Source organism: Balearica regulorum, chromosome 2 (assembly GCF_011004875.1).
Source record: "Balearica regulorum gibbericeps isolate bBalReg1 chromosome 2, bBalReg1.pri, whole genome shotgun sequence".
In the NCBI taxonomy this organism is placed as follows: Eukaryota; Metazoa; Chordata; class Aves; order Gruiformes; family Gruidae; genus Balearica; species Balearica regulorum.
Genome location: NC_046185.1, coordinates 8,952,555 through 8,969,107, shown reverse-complemented (window position 1 = coordinate 8,969,107; position 16,553 = coordinate 8,952,555). Strand labels below are relative to the sequence as shown.

At 40.9% G+C, this 16,553-nt stretch overlaps 1 long non-coding RNA gene across 1 annotated transcript; it reads right to left on the bottom strand.

Annotated features, from left to right (window-relative positions):
- Positions 1 to 7,730: 7,730 nt before the first annotated feature.
- LOC142600300 (uncharacterized) lies at positions 7,731 to 13,944 on the bottom strand. Its single transcript, XR_012833694.1, has 2 exons — positions 13,662 to 13,944; positions 7,731 to 9,930 (listed from the first exon to the last, which is right to left on the bottom strand). It is a non-coding gene; the product is annotated as an uncharacterized LOC142600300 (long non-coding RNA).
- Positions 13,945 to 16,553: the final 2,609 nt, after the last annotated feature.

The window sequence follows — 16,553 nt, the reverse complement described above, 5'->3', positions numbered from 1 at the left end:
AGGGGTGTCATTTGTTATTACAGCTTTTAAGAAGTCCTGCAGACAGACAGCAGATACGATGAGTACAGAAATAACTTTGACCCACTGAGAGCTGCAACAAGACCTCTTACCTTAAATCCCAAAACACAGAGTACCATCGGTAGCTAAAGGGAAACTTTAAAAGCACTTAGCAGTAGCAGGTTTCTCAATCACAGAAACATAGAATCAGAGAATCATAGAATAGATTGTTTTGGGAAGGACCTTCAAAGATCATCTAGTCCAACCCCCCTGCAGTGAGCAGGGACATCTTCAACTAGATCAAGTTGCTCAGAGCCCCGTCCAACCTGACCTTGAATGTCATTCTTCTAGACAGCATCACTCTGCTTGCTTATGGCTACAGAAATTTTAGGTGACATAAGGATCCATGGATCCACAGCATGATCCCAGTGAAGGGCCTGGGAGTCTCTGCACCTGTACTGGGATGAGCTGGTAAGGGCTTTGGAGCCAGGCATCCCTCCACAGAAACCCACCACTTTGCCAGGTCTTCTTGTGAACAACTTTATTAAGGGAAATGTCCTCCGCAACAGAAGCATTAAGTGACATCAAAATCCTCTACAGAGTCCTGACTAAAGCCTGTGACAGATGAGGTTGTTGGCAGTCTCAGAAAAGCATGTATCATCTCAGTTATTAATGGCCAAAACTGTCAGGCGAATTTAAAACTTTCCAGATTGTCATCCAGTAGCTGGTGAGTCAGACACAGCCTTCAGATGAAGAGCTGAAGTTTTCTTTCATTTTTCTTCTCTGCTTGAGGAATCCAAACATTCAAAGCTCTGAAAAGCCTCAGACTACCATTCAGGGGTCTTTAGGGATTAAAGGTTTCTTCTCAATGAAGAAAAATAAAGTGTTGCTAGAGCCAATTGCTGCACAAAGAGCAGAGAAAGAGAAAAAAAAGGAAGGATATGGCAACGTATTCCTTCTTGCATACACCCTTGGCTGTTTGAGGAGATTTCACGCTTCCACCATGAAGGGCGAGGCAGAAATTTTCAATCTGCAGACTTTTAATTTGAAATAGAGGAATACTTTATTTGTTTCCAAAGAGTGGCAAACACAATAGAAAATGTAAGTTTCATTTTTTCACTTAAAGGATTGAAAAAAAAAAAAAATCCATGCCAAAACCAAGAGTCATAGAACCATTTGCTTTTGCAAGCTGCTCAGGGGTCCTCAGTTTTCATCATCCTGCAAGAAGTCAGAGACAATCTGGGGCCAGGTGTTTCACTACCACTCCAAAAGTCTGGATGACTTCAAACCTTACTAATCTTCATCTACAGAGTGTTTTGAAATGTTTTGTCCTCACAAAAATATTTCTGTTGTCTCTTCCTGTGTTCCTTGATATTGTTTATCATCCTGAACGGGAGGATGATGTGAAGTGATGCTGATAATCCAGGGCCAGGAAACACAGGAGCAATTGACTGTCTTGCACAGAAGATGCGTCAGGGTAGGAGGTCTCGTACTGATGTGGGGTGAGGTGGGACAAGGGGAGATCCAGCACTGTCAACACCACTCTGTACTATCAGAATCTGGTCCCAGTCCCCTAGGGAACATCCAGGAGAGGAGGACGATGTGTGGGAAAGGAAGGAAGGATCCTTTCCTCCACTTGTAGCCGTGTCCGGCACGGGGCAGCCCCGGCCTCTCCCCACACAGGCCACCCTGTAGCCCCTGACAGCACCTGGGCACTGACACCCTGTGTAGTACACTTGGGGCCACAGATTAGTCCCAGCTTTATTTAATTCACTAATAGCCACTGTAGATAATGGAAAGATGTGAGTAACTCCAGAAAATGGCTCTATTTTCTAAGATTTGCTAATAACATCTCTCTTTTTTTTCCCTGTAAGTTACAAAATATTGGGAGTAGGTTTTCCTGGAGCCTTTTGAAAGGACCGACCACCTGCAGGTGTTGGCAGAGGATGTGCCTCCAGCTGGGCATGTTCCCAGAGCAGCCTAGGGCTTGGCCTAAGGGCTTCTTCCAGGGCTGGTGCACCTCATGGATCAGATGTTTCACAGCCTAAAAGTCTACTGACTGATCGACTTCTATTAAGGGTTGTCTGTGAGAGACTCCAGTGTAGCCAGAGGGATCCCACACTGAGATCCTAAAATGCAGCGGACGTCCCAATTCAGATTGACTATGTCCAAGGGTGAACCACCAAAGTGAAATCCTAACAGTCCCATCTGCTGCAAGGACTGTCCACATGTCAATCAACATGTTACCTATCTCCACTTTCCTCTTCCTTCACCCATCCTGAAGACAGAGCTTTGCATACATTTTGGATAAAAATTTGAAGTGACACGTTTATTGGGGTTTGGGTTTTTTTCCTGTTAGTATTTTTTTTTTAATGTGAGGAGTTATTATTCCTTTGAGCCATGTTCATGGCTGTGTCTGAGCATCTGTGTCTGAGACAAAGCAGGAGCTAAGGAAGGGACAAGGGATTAAAGAAAAACACAGCTGAAAGATACATTTCCGACCCAGGCTTTCTCTTGAAGATCATTTTTCACTTCACAACCATCTTTCAGATTTGGGACCTTTGCTTCAGGATGCTTTTTCTTGGAACTCCCGATTGCCTGACTACTCTACAGCTCATCAACATCAGTCAGTTCTAAATGCGTGAAGTGTCAAGGAGATCTTGCTTTTTTAGTGAAATGTTCATCTCTGTTCTTTGCTGTAATTCCTTTGGCAGGAGACCCAGCTCCACATCGTTTGCAACAGCACGGTAGCCTGTCCTGCTCTCTGAGCAGCCCCTCTGACCTCTCTGAGCCTGAAGATGTTGCTTGCCACAAGCATCCCAAATGCTCTCTCCTCCTCTAACGTGTACACACCAGGATTCCTGGCTTGAGGCATTTGGCTCAATCAATCACAGCTGCTAAGCTTTCTTGGAAATTCAACCACAGTTTCATAATTCCAAGGCATGTGTTCATTTTTTCTTTCGTGTTGAGATGAGAAAACATGGGTTTCTGGTCTGATGTGATGGAAATTCCACCGTGCCTATGGCCATATGATCCTTTTGTTCCCTAACACAGAAAATTCAGGTATTGGAGACTTTGTGGGCATCTCGTGATAAACACAGATTTATTCTTAAGTGCAATGCCAGCATCAAGGAAAAAATGATCATTTTTACCACAGTTAAATTTGTATTTTTGTGAGAAGACGTTTTGTTTCTAAGTGTTTTTAATTCCAGTGTGACTAAATAATCTGGAAACCTGGAAGTTAAATGTTCACTTTACTCCAATTTTTTACATAGCCAAATTCAGAGAAACTTTTACTAAAAAAGAGATCCACTTTCCCCTTGTCATCACTTCACTAGTGTGGATTACAGTACCCAGTTACCTGTAATAACAGACGAGACATCAGTAATCCCACCTTGGCTGCAATATTTTTCAAAATCTTGTGCCACTGTCAGATGTATTTAGTACAGTGCATTGATAAATAGTGCTTAGACTTTGTCAACACTTAGAGTTTTGGAACTGAGTAACAATTACCCTTTTGAGGCTGAAGATGAAATGGTCAGACCCCCCCCCCTACTAAAGGCTGAAGACTTTTAGGGCCGACTCTCAGTTTTGCACATTCCATTTGTTACTTCTGGCTGGAATAAAGTGATCAACAATGTATGATCCTACACAAGTTTTAGGCATTTTATATGTACCTAGGAGGCTCAACAACACATTTGAAATTAGACCTTCCATTCCCCAAAATCCTTGTGAACAATTCCAGTGGTGATTTCCCTGCTGCATTGATTTTTATTTTTTTCTGGGGGAACTTGCTGAGTATCGTTTTCCTTATTTTCTCCACTTTCTTGGTTTACATGTCTTACCACCTTACTGTGTTACCATTGATTTCTGAAAGGTTTGTCTGTGTTTCAGGCACATCATTGAGAAATCACTCTGAGAGACAATACCAATGGAGGGATGTATCTTACTGAATTCAGACTTTATAATCTGACATCTGACATAGTCAGCCTTAGGTCCTGGAATTTTAGGCCAAAAAACGGAGACATTTCAACTGAGTGTCTCAAGTTTACCTTGTCTCCTAGCCTTGTCTCATCTCAGCCAAAGGTTCATGAAATTTAAATTACCTGGGATAACCTTGTAAGCAGGGAGGGATGCAGAGCAGGTTAGATTGCCAGATTTTAAAAGCAAAACTATGGAAAACATCATCCCAGGACAGTACAAGACACAGCCCCAAGGCATACACCTTCTTTCAGTGAGGTGGGCCAATGTTTCAGTACACCAATGTAGCTCCTGCTGAGCTGCATTTCACAAGTGTTTAGCTACGCAAAGGGGTACGTGGGCAGACTAGCTGCCTTTGTCACTATAGCAATACAGGGTTATCACCAATCACATCAACACATTTCATCTCAGAGCCAGGGCTGATATGACAGGAGGTGATGTAAACCAAGAGTACATTAGAGGAAGGATCAGAAGATGACTTAACCCCCCCACTCAGTATTTTATACATTTATTAGCCTATCTGTCCACTCATTTATGGTATACTTCCAGTGAATTTACATGTCACTGCTGATGTAAATGACAGGCACATTTCTTATGGATTGACAGCCACCAAATGTACACTCTGTTCATACATTCATGCCCTCTAGGATATTATTTTTATGTTCAAAATTTTTAAACAACATAGTTCCCATTTATGTTTAAAATATAGAATCTCAGTTATAGGATGTAACACATCAACTAACCTACTGTTTCAGGATGCCTGATAATTACCAAGGATCCAAGAAGGTTCACCTCACTTCGTTGCTGCTGAAATACCCCCAGGCAGTTAAACTTTTGACACATTTAAATGACTTCTCTAAATTATTATTCATAATTTTTCTTTATTTCAGAGCCTAGAGTTTTATGGCAATCTCTATTTACAAGTTACGAATACACAGTGCATAGCTATGTCTACATATTTTAACTATCCTTCATATGGTTACAAGACTGTGGGCAGAGGGGTTCATGCAAAAAACAAGACCTATAGAGAGGAATTAGAAGTTCTTCATCTTGCAGAGAGAAGTGGACCTGGAATCCAGTTCTTCAAAGGACGTTATTAGCTCTGAAGGATCGAATCAGTGTCTTGATGAAAAATGTGAAGCAAGTGTCTACAAGAGCCAGAGTTTGAACTTGGATTCCCTTCAGTTTTGTATATTAATTATAAAATAGTCTTTATGTTCCAAGCTGTGCTTAGACAATTATAGTTTCACAAGGTCCGTCTGCCATCTTTACTCTTTGTGCACTTCCACGCACCCTGTTTGCGTGAGATTTTGTTTGTAATCTCTTTGTTCAGCCAGCATTTTTTTACATGTACTCATGGAGGATCTGCTTTTGTGGTGATTCATGAGTGCTGGGACCCACCCGCCTGGAGCTTGTTACTGGAGCCAGGCCAAGGACAGTCTTCAAGCTATGTCTGCAAACACTGGTCAAAGTTCATGTTCATTTTGCAGGACTATAATTAGCACAGCAGGTTTAGACAGGAAACTGCTCCCTCTAGACACAATTTCAAGGCAATTAGGGTTGTGATCTTTCACCATGGTGCTTCTGAGCTAGACCCTGTCTGCCCCACAGTCATAATAACAACGGAAGTACCCATTACTACGCATTGTTGTGGCTTGGCTTTGTATGACAAAAGAAAGCATATGTTCTAATTATAGCTCAGCATCAGACCAGGGGGAGCTTGTGGTGAAGATGGAGCTGAAGATCCTCAGCAGATTTTCAGATAGATGTTTCTATTTTCCGAAGATATTGGTATGTACTGCAAGTGGGAATTTCTTGCACAGGGTAGAAAATCAATATGAAATCTTAGAGATGTTTCCATCTCGGGTGTACTGCCCTTCCAGTACTGCTCCATAGGATTTTGGCTTTTTTAAGAGGACCATCTGTGTTATAAGAGCTGATTTCATAAGTGGAATATTTTAGCCCCATTATCAGATCCCAGAGGGCTGCAACATCATCAGATCCCAGAGGGCTGCAACATCCAAAGTTCAGGAGCAGGACGTCAATGGGAGGGCAGAATTCCTCCTTGCACAGAGGATGCACATTGTTTAAGTTCAATACTACTTTGAAGCACTCTTTCATGTGTGGTTTCTACTCTGGCCTTTTGCAAATGTTGGTATTTTCCCAGAATGCTTTTATACTGCAAGACACTCCATGACTTCTGGGGGCTGTCTTGAAGACATATAGGGTAGAATTAAGGTCATTTAAAATAATTAGATTATGCATCTGTTATGCATGTATTCCAAATAGTGAACTAGATTCCCTCTTCGGTCAATCCCCGAAGGAAATTTTTCTCATGCTAAGATAGGTGTTGAAAATAGCTTTGCTGAATCCCCCATCCCTGTCTTCTTCCATCAACTCTGGAATATGCCTATGATTTGCTTAGCTCAGTTGTCTTAACATTTTTGTGGTCAAACTGATGAACTCTGCCTATATTGCTCTCCATCCTATCTTTAGTATTTAGCAAGAGAGGTAGGATTCAGAAAGCCAACCATATCCTGGGCTGCACCAAAAGCAGTGTGACTAGCAGGTCAAGGGAGGTGAGGTGATTCTGGCCCTCTATTCTGCTCTTGTGAGACCCCACCTGGAGTACTGCATCCAGCTCTGGGGGCCCCAGTACAGGAGAGACATGGAGCTGTTGGAGCGAGTCCAGAGTTGGGCCACAAAGATGAGCAGAGGGCTGGAGCACCTCTCCTATGAGGACAGGCTGAGAGAGTTGGGGTTGTTCAGCCTGGAGAAGAGAAGGCTCCGGGGAGATCTAATTGCGTCTTACCAGTACCTGAAGGGGCCTACAGGAAAGATGGTGAAGGACTGTTTATCAGGGAGTGTAGTGACAGGACAAGGGGTAATGGCTTGAAACTGAAAGAGAGTAGATTTAGATTAGGAAGAAATTCTTTACTGTGAGGGTGGTGAGGCACTGGAACAGGTTGCCCAGAGAAGCTGTGAATGCCCCATCCCTGGAAGTGTTCAAGGCCAGGTTGGATGGGGCTTTGGGCAACCTGGTCTAGTGGAGGGTGTCCCTGCCCATGGCAGGGGGGTTGGAACAAGATGATCTTTGAGGCCCCTTCCAACCCAAACCATTCTGTGATTCTACAGTACTATGAATAGACTAACTGGCAATTGATAAGAATAAAACTAGAAGGAGAATGGTATCATTAAAGGACCCATGATTTTTGTTTTTCTTCAAAATCTAGCTTTTGGGGTCATGTGATTTTGCAAGGATTTGCCTTTTCTTTTCAAATAAAAGTACGTTTCTAACCCTCATGGTTCAGTTGAAAAGGCAAGTCTGTGTAAAAATGTGGAATGCAAATAAAAACAGCCTCAATTTCTGAATGTAGAGCAGTATTAATGTCAGGCTTCCCTGTGGCTTTTGAATCAGTGGTGGAACTGGGATTACTGGTGAAGAACTATCAGAGAAAGAATGTGTTCACTGTAACATGCTCATCCTCCACACTGTGCCTGAGATACTGTGTTATTAAAGAGCTGCACTTGGAGCATGGACAACAATGCACATTGGAGTCATATCTTTTTTTTTTTTTTTTATTTTCTGGGTCTATGTGATATTTAGCTGAGAGTAATTTTATTCCTGGTTCCTGACTATATTATTGTCATTAATAAATACTCAGAAATAAGAGTCATGAGATCCTTGCTAGGATTTTATAGGGGAAATTCATATTCAGCACACAGTAAAGAAGAAAAAAATTACAGAAAAGTTCTTCTAGAACGGTATGTCCATGGCATTATAACAAATATAATTAGTCACAGATGACTAACTAGCCCAAATAAATTCAAACTCAAGAGCAATAGAAGCACAGAATCACATATAAAACATTTCCATCCTATTCCCCATCAACAATGATGCAGAACCAAAAATAACAAGAGGAGACAAAAGGTTTGCCCTTAACTCGTCTCCTCACGAAAAAAAAATGTTAAAATACAGTGCTGATTAGATCCTTTCATGGTTTCAGCCTACGATGGACTTCTCATCCCACGACTGGGCTTGTATTTTTGCTACATTTCAGTCTCCTTTATTTTGGACGACTTCAGCTGCTTTAGTCACAGCAAACCCCCATAGTTTTGTCTCAGAAATGCAAGCTGGCAACACAGGTTCTACTTTTGAATTTTGAGTCTGTATTTCATCTCAGAACAAAAACATCTGTTAGCCACCATGTAACAGGGGCTCAGTTGAGCACAAAAACAATGCCTGCCTTCCCACCCTCGCTAAACACTTCCTAATGATCCATGGGTTAATTTTTTATTATATCCTGCCCTAAGATAAAAGACGTTCTAAATCCCAGAATGCGAAATATTTCAGCATCACAGGCTTTGTTGTGTGTTCACTTGGCAGGGAAAGAGGGCATCCTGTGTGAGGAGCAGCTGTTAAACGTTTTAAGATGACAACTTACATAAAAGTTACACTCCGCACATCAATGTTTAACCAACAGAGTCCCCAATTTCAGTGTGACAGACATTCCATCATCCCACTAAGCATCCCAACCAGTACTTCTATTATTTTTTTTTAAAGAGGAAAGAGAAGGCAATATTTTGTAATCATGGAAGGACAGTTAATTGTGGAAGGGGAACATAAATTATCTGTGCTGCTGCAGAATAGTCTTAACTTTTTGTCTTGTGAGACATCTGTGATACATATATGGAGTGGTAATGAACACATCCATTCTTGGCAAACCAACTTCTTTTTGTCTTATGTCTTGTAAAAATGTGAGCCTCAACTGCCATGAAATAACACTGCCTCATGAAATAACATGAGGTCTTAATAAAGTATGACCCTCTGGATTTTTTAGTGTCTGTGCTAACTTGCAAGCATTCATCAGGATTAGGAACATCAAGCTAGATTCAGACTTGTTTGTACAGCTTACAGCTGTAGTGTTAAAATAGGGGAATGGGTTTAACCATGCCGTGTTCATGCCTAGAGTTTAATTGCTAGCACAAAAGCTAGGCCAGTTTTGGCCCATGCTGATCACCACTGCACTTCGATGTTCTCAGCAGCCTGTCAATGGCCTAGGGGTGGGCTAGTCAATGGCTAGGGATGGGCTAGTCTATCTGCCTGGGAAAAGAAGTCCACATTACTGTTGATACTCATCCTAGTCAGTTTAATGCATATCTGGGTAACTATATGCTACGTGTTTGTCACTTGCTTTAGACATAGCTTACAGACCCCTTCAAAACTGAAATTAGTTTCTAGAGTCAGTAGGACCGTGCTAGGGAAAGCCACTCACTGAGGAAGTTGCCAGAGCCAAGATATGATAAACATGGCTATGATAGTTGTGTTCACTAAGGGCACAACCTTCTCTGAGCAAAATGTGTCCTCCCTGTGCAAAGATGCACCTGGTTTGGGGAAGTTTCATAGGTTTATCGGTTTTTCCCTGAGCAGAGTCTGTGTATGGCTCTGCAGTTTGGCTTGGTGCACTACAGGGTTTAATGGTCTGGTTGTAGAAGGGTTAATCTTCTGCTTCTCTCCTAATCATGCTGCAAGACATGGGAAAAGAAAAACGCTATCCCTGTTAAAATAAATACAATTGTCATTAAAAGTCAACATTGCACTGAAGCAGCTTTACAAAGTCAAACATGTTTCACTGTATTAAACTTGCTGTAAACTTGAGCCGTTATTAAAGAAGTGTGTGTGAGGTAAATAGTAATTTACAAGGAGCAGTAGGACCTTAGCTGATAAATTGCAATCTTGGAGCGGACCAGATGAACCAGGCACTAATGGGGACTGCAACAGTGAAGCTTCAGCTTGTCTTCAACTGAACTGCTGTGCTTCTCTGGGATATACCATTCATCAGAGGAACGCCCAGAGTCAGGCAGGTATTGACTCACTCTGCATGACTCTGCTGCACCTCTGCATGACATCCCAGGACTCCCTTCAGAACAGCAGTACAAGCCACGGTGAACCTGCAATGGGAGTTCAAGGCAGGACATACTTCTGCATGGGGGTGGTTGGTTGTGTGAGCCAATGTGTTCTAGTCTCAAAAAAGAAAAAAAAAAAATTAAAACATCTATATAGCCACTCTTTAGACACTTTTTTGGACAATCTTTCAGAGAGATGCATATTTTTGTTGCAGGACCTGGAGTAGAACTCTATGTGCTGGATGCTGGAAAAAAATGACTCTTCTTCTGCAGACAGCGTAGGGGTTATTATAGATAGGATAGGATAGGATAGGATAGGATAGGATAGGATAGGATAGGATAGGATAGGATAGAATATTTCTGTTGGAAGGGACCTACAACGGTCATCTAGTTCAACTGCCTGACCACTTCAGGGCTGACCAAAAGTTAAAGCATGTTGTTTGGCTTTGTCCAAATTCCTCTTAAACACTGACAGGCTTGGGGCATCGACCTCCTCTCCAGGAAGCCTGTTCCAGTGTTTGACCACCCTCTTGGTAAAGAAATGCTTCCTAATGTCCAGTCTGGACATTAGGTGCAGAAGAGATCAGCACCTCCCTCTGCACTTCTCCTAATATGAGCTAACATTCCGTGAAACCAGTGCATATGGACCAGTGAAGACCATACCCTCTGACTGAGTTTAAGGACGATGAGTATCTTATCCTACTGACAGGACTTGTGTTGGGGCACTTGCCCAGCACCTCTTGCTCACTAATGAATCTTTCTTCAGTGGTCCCCATGGCACAAAGACCAATATTTACCAGTTAAAGATCTCCTGCCTGAAGATATATGCCTAAATGTTTTCTATTGAGTTTATGTACTTGACCAAAGCTCCTCAAGCAGGAAAGCAGCTGGCCAAGTTTCCCTCAGCTTTCAAAATAGAAAGCCGGTCACCTGTGCAATCCTCATTAATGTGGGATGAACTTCTCTCTGAAAGGGTCTAGTCCCTCTTTTTTTCTTTCTCTGTCTTTCTCATCCTTTGACAATATAGGAAGCCTAAAATCAAATCTAGTTGGGCTACATCTGGACCTAGGTGGTGGTCCAAAGTCACCTAGAAACCTTGTGAGAAATCCCTGTCTCCTAAGATCTTAGTTTAGTGCTTTGTCTTTTAATGTTGTAGTCATAGAAGAAACAAGAGTAAAATAGTAGTCTGTTTTGCTCATAACATTGCCATATTTAGGCTGCCCTTGAATTACTTCAACTAAGGTAAAATCCTTTGCAATTCACCCAGACTGCCTGGGTGTAGAAGGATTCTTCAGTCCCTGAGAGATCTCACTGTAAGTACAATATGAGACATATGCTGTAATATTTAAGCAATGTGGAGTGAATTAGGAGTAAACTGGAAACCTTAATTAAGCATTTTCATTACCATCATGGGTTGCAGCCAGGCCTGCAATGTTATTTAAACCTAAGGTTTGTGGGTTTGATTTCATGACCTTTTCCCAAAGGAAATGATGGGAATCAAGCACCAGAGGATGCTTCTTGCAGTGTGTAAAAAGTATGATGTATCTCAAATAGTATTCCCATTACACATTGTGATAATAACAGTAATTTTGTTATTTTTGGAGGGTTGCTGGGGATTCCAGGGTTCTTTCACCATTTATGGGTATTGGTATATTCTACAGTATTGGGGGAGCTGCTTAGTGAAAAATGAAGTGGGTTATTTGTGTATGTTAAACGTGGATTGGGGCACATTGTTTGCATATTTCAACTTAAAAAATGTTTAGCCTGAATATTTTAGGAGGAACAGAAAGATAAAATCTCTTTCTTAAGCCTAGAGGCCTGGACACAGAGTCAAGTAGGAAGATTTCATAAGCTACACAGCCAAGGCAAAGACACTTCAGGCTGAATTTGTATGGTTAAATATATCTATTATAATCATTCAAGGAGTGAACATGGGCCCACAGCCAGATGGTGCAGAGAGTTTGTATCCACATCATTTAGTGCTGGCACTTTCTAGTTGTCACACTACATAGCACTTAGCACTAGTCTTTTCCAGGCGTTGGGTGCCCTGTGCCTCTAAGATATCATTATCCATTTATGTGCATTATTTTTGTTTCAGTTGTCCAAAACATTTTGCGGACCACTCTGTGGACCAGGGGTGTTTTGATGTCATGGGCCATCAAAATACATTACATGCTTTGGAGGACTCTTTGTATTGGAGGACGCAGTGTGAAGGTGGAGCCAAGTACACTGCAGTCTAATGTGTCCTGTTTATTGAGAAGGGCCCTTAAGCTGAACTATTACCCATGACAGGTTTTATGTTGAGTGAAGAGATAGTTCACTCCAAAAGAAAGCACATTACAATTAATATTTAGTCAATGTGAATGATCAAGGGAGTAGACTTGAAAGCAAATTCTGAGTGATGTTATCTGACAGTGTGAATGTATCACCCAAGATCCACTAAGGAAGAGTGGAAACAGGCAAGGACTTCACTCAGCAATTTGCATCAAGCAATAGATCATGCTGACCTTTCCTGGTGCCATTCATATTTTGCAGATTCACAGATTTACAGATTGGTAGGGGTTGGAAAGGATCTCTGGAGATCATCTAGTCCAACCCCTCAGCTCGAACAGCATCACTTAGACCATGTTGCACAGGATGGAAACCAGGCGAGTTTTGAATATGTCCAGAGAAGGAGACTCCACAACCTCTCTGGGCAGCCTGTTCCAGTGCTCTGTCATCCTCAGAGTAAAGAAGTTTTTTCTCATGTTCAGATGGAACTTCCTGAACCATTCTGCCAACTGAAATCATCAGAACAAGATAATAAATGTGGAATTAATTAATAAATGGCTTCAGAAAAAAAAATATAGACACAGACACAGAATTTTGAGTTGATGACACATTGTTTAAAACTTTTGAATAGAAGTTCCAATAAAAACTTGTTTTTTAGCATCTTCTGAACAAGACCCATTTTAAAAAACGCTAAAGACAGTCAGGAAATACAGCCATGAGTTTATATTTCCTATACAAATGTTCAATCTCCAATTAATTTGAATGACTACAGAAATCACATTTTCTAATAGTTTCCTAAAAAGTGTTCCAGAGTAGAGGAGCACAGCTGGTGTCAGTCAGCCCTCGGTAGATCAGCCAGTGATTGCTTTACAGAGAAGAATGTGCCCTGCCAGCAGTAATCCCATCATCTGTGAAGGAATCCTCCACAGATTCCAGTAGCTTCTATGGGGTAAATTATTTTTTCCTCCTCTGGTCCCTGCATCTCCTCATGGCCTTCACAGCTGGTAGGTCACAACGAGCTCAGCAACAGCCATAATGGTGATGCACCATAAGAATTGAGCAATACAAATATTTACCTCAACCTTGTCATAACACAGGGAGAGATATAGAGACATTTCTCAGACTTCCTGAATTATTCTAGTTTTTTTGAGAAATGCAGAAGAGCCTTGCTGTCTGCTGGCCTTTGAAATTTCACCGCAAGGAAGTCTAAGGTCTAGAGATTTGCCTTTTTTTTTTTTTTTTTTTTTAATTGTGTGGAATTGTGGCCATATTCATTTGAGTTGCATTTAGTCTTAAAAATCAGCATTTTTCCTTCATGATTCTCAAGAAAACTCTGTGAGCCAGCTCCAGTGCTGGAGCATGAATGTGTGGCTACATATATTCATGCTCTCCATAACAGGGGCCCCACCAGTAAAAACACACTGACAGTAGTTCAGAGACATAAAAGCAGGAGGCAAAAAAAAAAAAAAAAAAAAAAGACAGACAAGATCTCTCTGTAAACTCACCTGTGCCTACCACATCAGGCTCAGCAGCGCAACACTTCTCAACACCTGGCTGGCTGTGGCTGATAGACGCTTCCTGTGAGTGGTTAATATTAGGTCTATCCCTGCTCTCCGCTGCGGCGCTCAAGACGTGGTTCAAGCTGTGCTGCTGGTGCACAGTGCGGAGACTGATGCAACACATTGTGGGACTCTTCGCTTACCACAAAAAAGGAGAAATCCATGGGAGCAACATATTAAAAAAAGCAAGCAAGCAAACAAACAGCAATGTATGAAAAGAAAGCTACTTTCTTCCCTTGGTAAAAACCTCTAATCCCTGGGAAACAGCCTATTAAAAAAATCATACAAACAAGAGGAAACAAACAAAGAAGAAGAAAACTTTTTCATTGCAAGTTAAGCCTGCAGACAGTCAGGAATACCAGGGGTTTGATTGCATCTGCAGCCTCCACTGAACTCTTTTTGGGCATAGATATTTAGTATACAATTTATTTATTGTTATTTGTTCATATTCAAAGGACAAATTAAGAGAAAATGTTGACAGTGGTCACAGAGCCGGGCAGTGGCAAAGGTCAACCGGTGCCTTAAGTCTCCCGATAACCAAACTGAAGCCCTGTGTACTGCTCTGATGTCCCCAGGTGGATCCTTTGACAAAATCACCAATAGATTGCTTGCACTGATTTACTTTTTTTAATTCTTAATTTTTTGATGCTCACAACCAACACATGCCTGTATGCTGGGACCTTCCTTCTGACGTTTCAAACTCTGTCACTCGTTCAGCATTGCCCATAGCAGAAATGGAAGCAGTGAGGTTTACCTAAGCTTGTGGCTTGCAACCAAAAACGCACTGAAATGCACTAAAAGAAAGAAAAGTAAGAGTCATCAGGAATAACAAATGGACTTTATTTATGAAGAATGCATCAGATCATCAGAAAAGAAAAAAAAAAACAAACAACAAAAAACCACATACCAGTTTTAGTTAGAAGTGCAATTGGCAAGTAATGGCAATGAGTGGAAACAATTTAAAAATAAGAGAATATAACAAATAAGAAGGTTGGAAATATGTTTTGTGATTTCTTTCTAATTAGGTGGTTGATAAGGGAAGGCAAAGAGATTGGACACCATCCAGAGTTGAAAAGGCCAAAGGCAGGAAGAAAGAGAGGTTTTTTAAGCGTATCAGGAACAAATTAAATGCTAGTAACAATAAAAGTAGCATGCTTCTAGTCTGTATTTGGGAGCAAGCAGGATGATACACTAAGATCACATGAGGATGATAAACTACTTTCTGAGCCTTTAGTGGTTCAGAGAACATGAAACAAATCTTTTTGAAATCAGCAGGCCTGGATAACTTTGACTGGGGCATCTTAAAGTGAAGCTGATGCGGTCTCTGGTTCCCTGATGTTTCCTTTTAATCTCAGAATACCGGGGAAATTACAAATGACTGGAAAAATGTTAATTCTCTGCCAATATTTGCTGAGGACAAATAAGACAATGCAAAGATAGGCTGAAAGCCAACCAGCCATTTGTATCAAAAAGAGACATGTTCATAAATCAACAATGAGGTTAAAGGCTAAGACTACAATTAATGACCATTAACGACGTCTTAATATGAAAATAGCTCTTACCTAACAAAACTGATATTTTGCATACAGCAGTAAACTGACTGATTAAGGACTGCATAGCTTGAACATACTCTAGATATTTTAGGCTTTTAGTACCACATAATATTCTAAATAAAATAAGATAGAATATACCCTGTGCAACATCAAAGCACATTTTTAATGAATTAAAGAACCACTTAACTGACAGCTATTAATTTATTTTATTTTTTTTTAGTGAGTAGATTTTCTCAAATGGATTTCTCAGAGATTGGTTCAAAAGTTTCCAAGGTTTTATCAGCTACTTTGGACTTGAATCTAGAGTTTCCCAATGACATAAATATTGGCAGACTAGTAAATTATTCTATGACTAGGCAATAATAAAAAGATGATGAAACATTTTGTAAATTGGGCCCATTCAAAGTAAATGCAATTGAATAAAGGTGGCACCTGCATCCTAGAAGCACAAACCAAAACAGACTTAAAGATGGTATTGGATACACAGGTGAAATTCAACCTGAAGAATGATGCTGGGGGAAATGACATCACTGATATTATCATCAGACATACACAGAGGAGTAAAGTGAGTAAGAGAAGGGATATGATTTCTTGCTGGGTTTGCAGCAGCAGTGTGTAGTAGAGTACTGCATCTTCGCCTGATAACTATGTTTTTAAAGGGAAGTTGAAAAATTGTGCAGGAAGAGGAGAAAAGCCACAGAAAAAACTTAGAGGGGTGCAAGAAAATATCTCATAATGAAGTAAGCTATTAGAAAATTTGGCTTATGTACATTACTATGTAAAAGAATGAGGGGTCTCTTGGAGGCATGAAGAAAATACAAAGTAAGAGAATTTACACAGGGAAAAACAGCTAGCAGTTAAATTGAGACAAGCTTAAGGTAGAGGCAAAGTTCTCCAAATTCTCTCCAAAGGGAGACTGATTAGATCACTGGAACAAATCAACAAGAGGAGTGGTGGCAGATCAGTCTCCTGCTGTTTTCAGCCATGGCTGGATGCTTTTCAAGATAATCCTTTAGCATGACCTGATTGCAGGCAACTGGGTGATATTCTGTGAGTTGCAAGTCACAGGAAACAAGAAAGGTGAGTTTTAATCCTATAAAAATGACCCTGCTTTGAGCTGCTAGAATGCACAAGGTATATCTATATGTTACTGTACAGAGATTTCAGAGCCCACTGCATTAATATGTGTAGGCATATCTCATTTTTTAATAAAGGATTATGAAGAGTTGAAAGATATGTGGATATATATGTTAGAGTTCCCACATTTTTCTCTGTTCTTTTTGAC